Here is a 10352-nt window from a genome sequence, read left to right as displayed (position 1 = left end):
CCTGAAGTAATAGAATGTTATTCATAAACTGTTCTAGTATTTTCATAAAGTGTTATTATGTCTTTTTGTGTATGTAAAATGTTATAAATGTGTTTTAGCAGTATGAATGATGCGTGAGTGTCGTTTAAGGTTAATATGAAGATAATTGTTTAAGGAGTTATGTAGTGGGGTTTAGTGTGGGAACATTTCGAAGAAGTATGGATATGGACAAAGGGGATTTTTGTACAATAGATTTGTAAAGTAAGTTTATGGTAAAGGGAAAGTTAATTCAGGTATAAATAACAATAGTAAATAACTTTATGCATAAACTTCAGTATATTAGATAATTACGTCGGTAAAAAGTGCAGTCGTTAGGTTTACTATTTTGCGATTGGTTATGGATGAAAAGCGCGGATTGATGCGGGAGAATGTTGTTTTGCTATTGGCTGTTGAGTAAACTGACCAATGGTAAAGCAATATTCTTCGCGCGCCTTTCTCTACTGGCAGAGAAGACTTAGAGTATTCTAGAGAAGGGTGGGAGCCTAGCCATGAAACAGTTTGGACGTGTGTAGTAGTAGTTCCGATGGAAACGATAAGTTGCCGGATCTAGCAGTGTTTCATACATCAAAAGTGTGGTAAAGTGACGGCATGATTATTTCGATGGGCGTGTATAAAATTTCGGAAATTTTAAGTGAATTTTGTGACGAAAAAAGACATATATTCCGCGTGGCGTATTGAGCAGGTCGGTGGCTAAAAACTGTGACTGAATTTGGTACCGACAGACTTAATATTTGGCGAGCATTATCAATCAAAAACAATCAGTATTTTTGTACCTATTACGTTTTCGGTAAATGCAACACCATAAACTTGCTAACGTGAGTGAAAGGGATTGTGAGTGACTGTGTTAAGACTAGCACGAGCTTGGCAGTGATACTTGTTCACCTAAGTTTCAGAATATATTAATTGAGGACAAAATTTCCAACCTTTCATTTGTGTGAAAACTTTCTCCCGAGACGTAGATTAGCGACTTAAATTGCAGCCTGGTTCACGTCGAAGTACAGTAGGTTTCACTCGGCTTTCCTACTGATGATCTGCTGAGACAATGTTCACAGGTAGGTGCAGATCCGTCGTAAACGGACGGAAAGAACCGCGCCGCCGCAGCAGCCACAAATCCCCCCCCCCAAAAAAAAAAGAAAGACCAAAAGCGCTGTACAAAACACCGATGTAAAATATATAGGGTGATTCAAAATGATCTAGAAACTTTGAAGTGTTTGCGAAATATGTTTGTGTTTAGGTTAGACGCCATATGATTACATCTATGTAACTTTTAGAAGTTCTTTGCGTCATGTTCACAAATGTCAATATGTGAACCGTTAGTCACACGGTACACGTCCAGTATACAGTCCAATTTGGCCCAAACTCGCCCCAAAGTGTTCACATCGATATGTCACAGCTGCTGTTGTAACCGACAAACGGGAGCGGCCTCCGAACAAACAAAACGAGCAGAAAAGGACGGACAAGAACAACGACGGACGACCGAGCAAGACTCTACGAACAACACACAAGAAGCAACGGGGTCACAAGCAAAAAACCTCACGAATCCGCAACGTCTACTAGTACACCGAAAAAAAGTAAAGTAAACACGCTGTCTGTAGGCGAGATGTCGATATACTCACGCGAATATCAGACTGACTCGCTGAGCTTTTTTTTTTCCTTTATTGTTATTTCATGCCTTAGATGAGGCGGGCCAGCAGCGGCCTACATACGCCGCTCTTCGGCCAATAGACAAAACAGATAGACATAGAAGACAGTGAAACATAAAAATTATGGTAATACATGATGAACATTTCACAATATTTAAGAAGTCGTTCGACAGTAGGCACTGTACAGAAAGCGTGTCACCAGTTGAACAGACAAAGACATCCAGTTCGAGATGCAAACGTAGGAGAACACCGATAAAAACACTGTAGCACACTACGGAGAAACACTAATGCACAGAAACATTGGTGATGATCATCGACGAAGCACTCACAAATACACTGATGAAGGGAGGGGGAGGGGAGTAGCCTGCCTCCAGGTGGAAGGGAGAGGTAGGAGGGCGGCAAGGAGGGGGCTGGAGACAGTGGGAGAAAGAAGGGAGAGTGGGGAGAGGGGAGAGGGGAGGGGTTGGAATCCTGGAGAGAGGGGTGGAAGTGGGAGACATGAGAGAGAGGAGGGGGAAAAGGGAGGTGAGGAGGGAGGGAGGGAGCCCTGGGGGAAAAATCGGGGGAATGGGAGGGGAGAGTAAGAGACGGTAGGATCGAACAACGACATCATCAGGGAGGGAGAGTTGGCAGAAGCCACCGTGGGCAAGGGTATGGAGGGTGTGAAGTTGGAGAGCAGGTGGGATGCAAGAATACTGGCGTGGCAGTGGGCTGGGATGGGCGAGGATGGGAGAGACAAGCAGGTGTGGGGGACTGAGCTTGCAGGAGGTGTAAAGGATCCATATCCGCTCGAGGAAAAGGAAAAGGTGCAGGAAGGGAATCAAGTCATATAGGATCTGCATGGGGGATGGGAGACAGATCCAATAGGCGAGGCAAAGCACATGGCATTCAAGGATTTGGAGGGACTTATAGTAGGTGGGAGGGGCGGAAATCCAGGCGGAATGGGCATAGCAGAAGATGGGGTGGATGAGGGATTTATAAGTGTTGAGGACGGTGGAGGAGTCCACACCCCATGTGCGGCCAGAGAGGAGTTTGAGGAGGCGGAGTTGGGGGCATGCCTTGGCTTGGATAGTCCAGAGTTGGGGGGGGTCCAGGAAAGGCGATAGTTAAGGGTGACACCAAGGTACTTGAGGGTGAGGGTGAGGTGAATAGGATGGCCATAAATGATGACATAAAAATCAATGAGGCGGAAGTAAGGGGTGGTTTTGCCCCTACAATGATTGCCTGGGTTTTGGAAGGATTGACCTTGAGCAGCCACTGGTTACACCAAGTGGTGAAACGGTCGAGATGGGATTGGAGAAGGTGCTGGGAGTGTTGCAGGGTTGAGGCAAGGGCAAGGAAGGCAGTGTCATCGGCATACTGGAGAAGGTGGATGGGAGGTGAAGGCGGTGGCATGTCTGCCATATATAGAAGGTAGAGAAAAGAGGAGAGGATGGAACCTTGGGGCAAACTGGCAGAGGTGTGGAAAGTGTAGGAATCCGTGTTATGGATGGTGACATAGAAAGGACAGTGAATGAGGCGAGCAAACGGATGTAATAATAGGAACAGTGAAGGTTTGGAGCTTGAAGAGGAGACCGGAATGCCAGACACAGTCATAGGCACGCTCAGGGTCGAGAGAGAGGAAGATGGCTGAGCTACAGGAATTTAGTTGTTCGGAGAGGTGGTGAGTGAGTTGAAGGACAAGGTGATCGGCTGAGAAGGATGGTCGAAAGCCACATTGGGTAGAGGGAAGGAGGCGGTGCCGGTGGAGGTATTGGTGGATGTGTCAGGTGAGGATGGATTCCAGGACCTTGCTGAAGACCGGAGTAAGGCTGATGGGATGGTATGATGAGACAGCAGAAAGCGGTATGTCGGGTTTGAGAAACATCAGGATCAGGGAGGTTATCCAAAGGTCGGGGTAGATGCCAGTGGACAAGACCACATTATAGAGTCTGGCCAGGGTGGAGAGGAAGGAGATGAGGGCTTCACGGAGCTGACAGTAGGTAACACTGTCATGACCGGAGGGAGTGTTGTGTTTCGTGCATAGTGTAGCTATGACATCTTGGGTGGTGATTGGGCTGTTGAGTTCAGTGTGTGGCATGCTGTCCAAGTACTGGAAGCCAGAAATGAGTGGAAGGGCAGAGGCGTCAGTCTGATCACGGACATCAGAAAGAGGGTGGAATCGAACTGGCGATCATCAGGGATGGTAAAGATATCAGATAGGTAGGAAGCAAACTGGTTGGCCTTACTAAGGTTATCAGGAAAGGGATGGTCATCATGAAGGAGAGGGTGGTAGGGATGTTGTTTAGACCTTTTAAGGCGGCGGAAGGCTGACCAGTACTTAGATGAGTGAATAGGCAGTGTAGCATTAAGGCGGGTGCATGACTGTCGCCAGTCCCGGCATTTCCTGCCCGCGAGCAAGTTTCATATGTGTCACTGGAGTTGCCAGTGACGTTGTAGTGTGTCCCGGTCCTGTGTGTGAAGGAATGCACAGTATAGATGGTGGGATTCATGAAGGAGGAGGACGGCCTGTGGGGAAAAGGAGGGGGTGTGCAGGTGGATAGCAACAGTACAGATGTGTGCCTCCACAGCCTCAGACAAGGTCTGCTGGAGAAAGGCGAGAGGGTGTCTATCGATCTGGGTAGAGAGGGTATCCTGGTAGGCATTTCAGTTGGCACAGGAATAGTCATGGACATACGTGGAAGGGTCGATGTGAGGGTCTGGGTAGGGGCGACAACCATCTGATATGATGCGGAAGACTGGGAGATGGTCACTGCCAATAGGGTCGAGGGCATCCACCCAGATGCGACAAGGAGGTTGGGGGAGGCCAGGACGACATCGGAAGTGGCATTGGATACAGGGCAGGTGTGTTGGGGAAGGGGAAGGAGGTCACCTTGGGGGGTGAGGAACCGATGCCACTGTCGCAGATGGCAGAACGACTATGGATGTTGAGGTCAGCTGCAGTCACATAGGAGGAGAAGGTGTGGTTGATGTGGGAAAGGAAGTCGAAGAGAATAGGGGTTGAGGGGCGGACATAGATGGTGGTGCAGGTAATGGTAAGGCCGGGGACAAAGAGACTTAGGATCAGGTGTTCCATGGGGTTGGGAAGGAGGGGTTGGGCCTGAACAGGGTTCTGGTGGTGGTGGCCGATGGCTACCGCACCACGCGTTATCAGCAGGGGATTATCGGAGCTGTGAAGGAGGTAGGGCAACATGTGTACGGTATGTTGGGGCTGGAGAAAGGTTTCGTTCAGGAGGAAGGCACCCACGTGGTGGGTCATGAGGGTATGCTTATGGAGCTTCTTGTTAATGGGTAGGGAGCAGATGTTGTTGAACAAGATACGGTCTGTCGCGCCATGATGGGGTTTAAACAAGGGTGTCAAGGCGGGAGAAGATAAAGTGGGTTAGGTTCTGGGAGTAGGTGGTGAAGGTGTTTAGGTGAAAGACGGAATGGGCAGCTAGGGAGATCTGTTGGAGGGTATGGGGGTGTTAAAAGGGGTGGATATTTTGAAGGATGATGGTTATGAATCTGATGATGTCCTCGGCTGTGTGGAGGGGGTAAAGAGTGTTACCAGGAGGGTTAGGATCATCAATGGGACAGACATGTACAGTGAGTTTGGGAGAGACGGGAGGGACCTTACATTTTTGGGAGTAGGTGGGGTGTGGAAGGCTACAGGTTTTGCAGGTGGGGGTTGATTCGAGGTTAGGATACTGCCAGAGGAAATGTGCCTGTTTGTAGTGAGAGTAGACGGGGTCTTTGCGACACTCATATGTGTGGTGCACATTGTACTGGAGGCACCTCTGGCAGCAAATGGACTGGGGAGCTGAACGGGAAGGGTTGACTTTGTAGCAGCGGTTGTACAACAGGGCACCCTCTTTAAGGAGATGGTCAATGGAGGGGGCGGATTCAGAGAAGACCTGCATGAGGAAGGTGGGGCCGGCAGAATTATGGATGCAACAGGCTGCACGGGTGTCAAGGTGGGGATGGGCGTTAAGCTCCATGAACAACTCTTCCTCCATGACCACTGAGCTAAGCCGAGTGATCATGGCTGTGAGGGTCAGCGGGTGACATGGGGGTTGGGGTTGTCAGGAGGATGAGAAGGCTGGAGTAGGGGTGAGGGAGGTATTGGGGCCAAAGTGGATGTGAGGGATTTTGTCCAGAATATCAGTATAGAGGGTGGGGCTGGGAGAGGAGATAAGGACAGAGTCCCCACAAGGGGTGAGGAGGGAGATAGGGGCACCAGGGTAGTACTTCCGGAGAAGCATAGTGAGGGTACAGGCTTCCAGGAGGGACGGGTCAGGATTGGAGAAGACATAGCAGCAGGTAGAGGTAGGGGAGGAGGCTGAGGGGAGGGTGGGAGATGAGGTGGCTGGAGGCATGACGTCCATGGCGTCAAGGGGGGGGGGAGGAGGAAGAGGGTGCGATTTTTTAGGGTTGGAAGAGGTGGGGGCGGCGCTGGGGCGCTTGACCGCAGCCGAGGGGTGAGAAGAGGTTTGGGGGACAGGAGCGACCGAGAAATCGCAAGAGGAGGCAGGTCACGGTGATGGTGTGACAGTGGGAAGGGTTGTGGCCCGCCAAGTGACCACCCTTGCAGTGTCTGCAGAAGGTGACATAGTGGCGGGGGAGGGGGAAAGAGGAGGAAAGGGATCAGAACAGGGGGTTTGTTGAGCTATAGCAGGAGCAGGAGCAGGAGACAGAGCAAAGGAGGGCGTAGGGATTATAAGGGTGAGGAGGAGGAGGGATGTATTTCGGAGGGGACTGCTGTGCGCACCAAGTAATGGTGGTGGCGACGGAAGATGGAGAGGTGTACACTATTGCAGTTGTGGTGGTGGTGTTGGTGAGGGTAGTCATGGAAAGAGTTACAAGGGACAACAGAACAGGAGAAACTGAACAAAAATGGACGAAGACAGCTATGAATCACACACGACGACGAAGACGAAGATGAAGACGAGGACACTGGCCGTGACCGAAGCTCCACTCCGCTACCGCCTTGGTACGGTGGCTGAAGGTGGAATATCCCCTGCGGGGGGCAGCGATGGGCTGGACTGCGTCTGCTGCTACTGCTGCTAGCGCTGCCGCCGGGCGGGGCTGAACCCCTGCTGCTGCTGCTGCTGCAGCAGCTGCTGGGCTGGTTGGCTGGCTAGGGCTGGCTGGAACCTACGAGGGCGGTGCTGGAACCTGCTGGCAGTGCTGGAACCTGCCGGCGTGGCTGGAACCGGCTGACACCTCTGGAACTGCTGGTGTTGCTGCAGTCGCCAGGACTGTCGCTGGCGCTGCTGCTTCTGGACAGGCGCCGTCGGCTTCTGCTGCATTGGCTGAAAACCGTAGTGCTTCGACAATTGTGGCAACAATTCTCGAAGGGCGGCACTCGACACGAGTTCCGCCGAAGATGCTCATTGAGCGAGAGGCAGGCGCTTAAATACATGATAGGGTACGTCGCTACTGGCCGCTGGGACCACATGCTCCACCGTGGCGTCCTCACATTATACGCAGGCCAGGAGCACAGGCAGCCACAGCTTACAGCGGGACGGCTGCAGAGCCCTCTAGTGGTAATCGAGGTCCATGCCAGCTGGCGCGGATTCGAAACCCGCCTCGCTCAGTATGACTGACTGATCTGGCTTTGTAATATCAACCAAAATGGTCTTACTGAGCTGCTACTGTGCGAACGACTGAAAGCAAGGAAACTACAGTCGTAATTATTGAAACAGTTAAGGGAAAAGAAAATTTAATTGTGTTGCTGGACTGGAATTCGATAGCAGTAAAAGGAAAAGAGAGAATAAAAGCCGGTGAAAATGAAGTGGAGCAAAAGAATGAAAGACGAAGCCATCTGGAAAAATTTTACACAGAGCATAGTTGAATCATTGCTAACACTTGATTTAACAATCATGGAAGAATGTCGTATATGTGGAAGAGACCTGGAGACACGGGAAGGTTTAAGTTTGATTACATAATGGTAAGAAAAAGATTTCTGATCCAGATTTTAAATTGTAGCACATTTCCGGAAGCAGATGTGGACTCTGACCATAATTTATTGGTTATGAACTATAGGTCAAAACTGAAGAAATTGAAAAGTAGAAAATCAAGGATATGGGACCTGGGTAAGTTGAGAAAACTAGAGGTAATCAAGAGTTTCAGAGAGAGCATTAGGCAACAACTGAATGATTTGGGGGGAAATAGATACAGTGATAGACGAATGGCTAGCTTTGAGAGACAGTGAAGGTAGCAGAGGATCAAATAGGTAAAATGACAACGCCTAGGAGAAATCCTTGGATATCACAGGAAATATTAAATTTAGTTGACAGACGGAGAAAATATAAAATCCAGCAAATGAAGCAAGCAAAACGGGAAATAAATATAAAAAAAGAGATAGACAGGAAGTGTAAAATGGCTAAGCAGGAATGGCAAGATGGTAAATGTAAGGATTTAGAAGCATATATCATTAGAGGAAGATGGATACCACCAACAGAAAAATTGTAGGCCTTTGGAGAAAAGAGAAGCAGCTGTATGAACAGCAAGAGCTGAGATGGAAAACCATTATTAAGAGAAGAAGGGAAAGCTGAAAGGAGGAAGGAGCGTATAGAAGGTCTTTACAAGGGAGATGAACTTGAAGGCAATATTATAAAGGGGTACGTAGATGAAGATGAGGTGGGAGATACGATACTGCGAGAAGAATCTGATAGAGCACTGAAAGCCCTAAATCGAAACAAGGCCCTTGGAGCAGACGACGTGCCATCAGAACTACTGAATTTTTGGATGAGTCAGCCATGACAAAACTAGTGCTGACAGGTGTGAATATTACCGAACTACCTGTTTAATAACTCATGTTTGGTAAATACTAACACGAATTCCTTACAGAATAATGGAAAAACTGGTAGAAACCAACCTCAGGGAAGATCATTTTAGATTCCAGAGAATTGTATGAACACACGAGGCAATACTGAGCCTACGACTTCTCATAGAAGATATGTTAAGGAAAGGCAAACCTACATTTATAGCATTTGTAGACTTAGAGAAACCTTTTGACAATACTAAATGGAATACACTCTTTGAAATTCTAAGGGTAGTAGGGGTAAAATACAGGGAGCTCAAGGTTGTATACCACTTGTACAAAAACCAGACAGCAGATATAAGAGTCGAGGGTATGACGTAACTGCTGAGAAGGGAATTAGATGGAGTTGTAACTTGCCCCGATGTTATTCAACCTGTATATCGAGAAAGCAGTAATGGAAACAAAAAGATTGAAGTAGGAATTATAGTTAAGGGAGAAGAAATATAAACTCTTAAGTTTGCTGATGACATTGTAATTTTGTCAGAGACAGAAAAGGACTCCGAAGAGCAGTTGAACAGGATGTACAGTCTCTTGAAAGGAGGAAGTAAGATATCAACAAAAGCAAACGAAGGGTAATGGAATGTAGCAGAATTAAATCGTTGATGCTGAGGTAATTATATCAGGAAATAAGACTCTAAAAGTAATGGATTAGTTGTGCTATTTGGGCAGCAAAACGACTAATGATGACCAAAGTAAGGAGGATATAGAATGTAGATTGGCAGTGTCAAGAAAAGCGTTTCTGAAGAGGAGAAATTTGTTAACATCGAATATAGATTTAACCGTTAGGAAGTCCTTTTTGAAGATATTTGTGTGGAGGGTAGCCATGTATGAAAGTGAAACATGGACGATAAACAGTGCAAACAATAAACGAAGAGAAACCTTTGAAATGTGGTATTATGGAAGAATGCTAAAGATTAGATAGATAGATCGCATAACTAATGAGCAGGTACCGAACAGAACTGAGGAGAAAAGGAATTTGTGGCACAACTTGACAAAAAGAAGGAACTGGTTGAGAGGACACATTCTGAGACATGAAGGGAAGTGTGGCGGTTAGAAATTGTAATGGTAGACCAAGAGGTCAACACAGAAAACAGATTCAGAAGGATGTAGGTTGCAGTAGTTATTTGGGGATGAAGAGCCTTGCACAGGATAGAGTAACATGGACAGCTGCATCAAACCACTCTTCGGAGTGAAGACCACAACAAGAACTCTTTTTATTATTGTTAAAATTCTAGGCTTCTACGCCATATTAAATATGGGTGTGGCAGACTGTTGTATTGGGAAGACAGGGGTTAGATACAGAAAAGACTACAAAGGCACCCATTCATAGATGGACCAGACATGCGAACCACATACACGAACCACCCCATCCACGGCTGTGATCTGTTTGGCTGTGAGTGGCAACCGGCGACTGGTGGCTATCTGGCGGATTCTACCTATCTTTGGGAACTGAATGTTTCGTTTATGTCTACCAAATATAGTTTGTATCATACTAGCTGAGAAACCTGGCACTGCCCAGGTTCTTATTTACTCCAATCTTCTATTAGTGCATCTCCTCCTCTTCTGTCTCCCTAAATATCTCCTTTTCCCCCCCTCTCTCTGTCCATCTCCTCTTGCCCCCTCTTTCCATCCATCTCCTCCTTCCACTCTCCATATCCAACTCCTCCCCCCTCCCTCAGCCCAACCCCTCTCTCTTTATCCATCTCTCTTCCTTCCTATCTCATCCATCCTCAATGTCCCTCCCCATCACCTCCAGCCTCCCTCTCTCTGTAAATCTCCACCATCCTCTCTTTCTTTCCACCTCTTCCTCCTCTTCCTCCCTCTTTCTGTCTATCTTCTCCTCCCCATCCACCTGCTCATCT

Source organism: Schistocerca cancellata, chromosome 4 (assembly GCF_023864275.1).
Source record: "Schistocerca cancellata isolate TAMUIC-IGC-003103 chromosome 4, iqSchCanc2.1, whole genome shotgun sequence".
NCBI lineage: Eukaryota > Metazoa > Arthropoda > Insecta > Orthoptera > Acrididae > Schistocerca > Schistocerca cancellata.
Note: the sequence above shows the minus strand (reverse complement) of the source record.